Below are 3,442 nucleotides of genomic sequence, written 5' to 3'. Positions count from 1 at the left end.
AGTGAGAGAGTGCACTTGTAGGTTATGCCCCCACTATTGGCCCCTGCGCTGTCCTGTCCTGCGCTGTCGTGTCCTGTTACTGCTGCCTGGCTCTACTGCTGCCTCAAGGTGCTCTCAGGCATGTTACTCTGGCTGCGTACCTTCACGCCACTCTCTCCCCTTTGTGTGTCGTGTGTCTCCTTGTTATCCTGGGCATTAAATTGTTTGTACATGCAACAGACAACAGACTCAAACAGGAACAAAGGAGCACAGGGAACACAGGGGAGCAGGGAAGCACAGGGGTACATGGGATGACAAGGGAGTAAAGGGGAATAAGGGAGCACTGGGGAACACAGGAGTGGAGGAAGGACACTGTAAGTCAGCCTATTTGCTGGATAACAATAGCTTCTACAAACAGCAAGCTGGATATGGGTGACTTTCCCATAAGTCTAGTAGATAAAGGGACTCCACTCTGGAGGAATGGCACAACTTTAAAGCTGATTTTTATGGCGGCTAAGGCAGTATTTGTTGCTTAAAAAAGTAAATATATTTTTGCATTACTTATAGCTGTGCCACAAGTTTAATCATTAATTCTGCCAGGGAAAAACTTCTTCAATTAGACACGCTGCCACTGGCTGGAGCAAGAGCCGCCAATTAGCTAAGGATTTTGGCTTAGCACAGTACTTGACTTGATTTGAGACTATCCCTATTGGCATGACAAATTATCAGCACTCCTTTTGATGAAGCCACATCATCTCGCTGGCAGTAGAGAACATTCCTTAAGAGCCAGCACTTTCACTGCCTCTTCCTCGTCATCTTCCTAGTCCTCATCCTTGTCCAATCAATCCATTCTCGCAGCATTCTGGCACTCAGGTGGCATAGAGGAAGGTGTGTTTCGCTTCGCTTTGCTTTTAGTTGAGTTCAAGTGGAGCGTAAAATATTTTATTGCCGATATAAATCTTGTTTATGTTTGAGCAAAAGGAAGAAAACCCCAACCGAACAAAAGGAAGGAGCAAGGATGCAACTCTCTGCTGACTGTCTGATATTTTTATCGTCAGAAAACCAAAACCAAAACCAAAAAATTCGATTTAACTTAATCGAATCTGAGGCCCCACAGAGTGTGATTCAATTTCTAGAGCCCTGGGTAGACACACTTTTACCCAATATGTCGCCATTGTAGACCCAGACAAACAAGTAGGTCGAGAGGAAGAGTCAGAGCCAGAATTAAAGGGAATAGGAGCACGAAAGGGCAATTGTTGGGTAGACAGAGAAAGTCGTGTTGAGTGGAATGGTTTATTACGACTTAAGAATACCTCTAGAAGTCTAAGAAAACAAACTAGAGAAATGGAATTACTGCTGGGGAGACTTTTATTTACCTTACTCCGAATTTATTTTCTTAATTTTAGAAGAAATAATTACTCTACAAAATCTACCAAAACAGGTCAACATATACATATGTACATATTTAGGATTTGTTGGCTTTCAATGGGAAATGCAATTTTTTTTAAATGTATTTTTCTTTAATTCAAAAATAATAATTACTGAATAAATAAACGCAGGAAATCTACCAAAATAGATCTAACATTTATTTATTCTTTAGCTTACAAAATCCTTATATACCCTTCAACTACAGGACCACCAGCAGGGGGGTATAAAAAACGTTAACAATGCAAAATTGAAAAGTAAATGTGAAAATCGTGTTTTAAATGCCTTCAACGTCAAACTGGCTCTCGCAGTGTCTCTACTGTCTCTCTCTCTACCGCTCTCTCTCCATCTCTCTTTCACTCCCTGTCCTTGTCTGTTTCTCTTTGGCTTTGGCTTTTCTCTGGTGGAAAACACTTTTCGACACTTTGGCATTTACCAAGCGACAGCAGCGAAAGAAGGCTGACAAAACAATTTAAAATTGTTTTGTCAATTGCCCTGAAACTAACTGAAATGTTTGGCCAGGTCAAACGTATGAACATACGAGTATGTCCTGTCGAGTGTGTCCATAACAGTTGGACAAATACAAATACGAAAAAGGTTAAACGTGCTCAAACTTTTCTTCAATTTTAGAGCGTGTTTGCCTCTGTTTTTCCTCCCATTTGCTTTAAATTAATTTTCACCACTTTTCAGCAAGATTTACCAGCGGCAAGACCCCACGAGCAAGCCCCAACGCTGCTCTTTCGATGCACTCATTAGGAGACGCACGACCGCATGCCAGATGGCAGCCATTTTCGCTTGTTCTTTGGTCGCCACAGTGGGTGCTCGATAAAGGCTACCACCTAAAGAGCATTTATAAATATCTAAAATTGCCTGGAAAGACAAAATTGATATTCATTTAATTTTAGAATAATTTCCAGCTCGATTCTTGACACATTTTTGCACTCTCAAAAGTCGACTCTTGCGTGCATTTACTGTACATTTATCTTCTCTCCCACTCTGCCTAGTCATTTGCTGCTCTCATGAGCGTGTTGAAATTGCGTTCAAATGCAAATTTCGCGGACCCATGACCAAAGCCTCGCGGCAAGAGGAAACACAAGCCCCCTACCCCCTGTCATCTAGCCACAGTCGTATCCTTAACCGCCTCTGACTACGACTACTCCTTTTAGCCTGGCTGCAAATGGAAATGCTTATAAATTATGCAAGGTGTTCTTTTCTCTGTGTGTGGCATTGGGGCAGGCGGACAGCGGCCACTGTCAGCGCTCGCTCTTCTTTCATTTGGGGGGCAGCCTTTCCTGCATTTCAGTGGGCGTGGCAGCAAGTGTCAGCGTTCCCCTCTGTTGATTCTATACAAGTACTCGTTGCTGTTGAGCTGCTGTTGTTCTCCTTAATAGCTCCCAGCATTGACTTTAGTTTGTGTTTGTGGCTTGTCACACCCAAAACACAGCTCCAGGCAGTAGAAGACTTGTCCAGAGATTTGCATGACAAAGCAGCCAATCCTGACTGATATTTAGTGGATTTTCTTAAAGCTAAGAAAAACATAAAAAGGATTTATTCAACTTCTGTGGCAGGTTTCTGCATGCTAAAAATCCCTATTTATTGCAGCTTTAAATATATAATTTATCCTTCAGTCTCATTTCATATGCAATGGCTCCCTGCAGCAGCCCCAACTCTGCCCCATTGACTTTCTGCATTTCAATTAATGCTAATGTCCAAAGGCATCCTCCGCCCTCAGACAGCAGCTGCATTGCGCCTAAATGTATGCAATGACTGTGACAATTAGCGTGATTTTCAACGCTTGATAGAACTCTGGGTAGCAAGCAAATGGGTCCAGGGATCGTACTGCAGACAGAGGGGATAATGGGGAGCATGTCGGACTGCAGGCAGAGGAGAATTAGGAACACGGCGTGCTGCAGGGAGCGGAGAATGAGGCACAAGTCGGAGCAGAATGAGGGGTAGATGGTGAACGAAAATCGTGCTGCAGGGAAATGCAAATCAAGCAGAAATGCCGCACAGCAAACGACACAAAAACAAATCGCCA

This window comes from Drosophila subobscura, chromosome U, assembly GCF_008121235.1.
Source record: "Drosophila subobscura isolate 14011-0131.10 chromosome U, UCBerk_Dsub_1.0, whole genome shotgun sequence".
In the NCBI taxonomy this organism is placed as follows: domain Eukaryota; kingdom Metazoa; phylum Arthropoda; class Insecta; order Diptera; family Drosophilidae; genus Drosophila; species Drosophila subobscura.
This window is presented reverse-complemented; position numbering follows the sequence as displayed.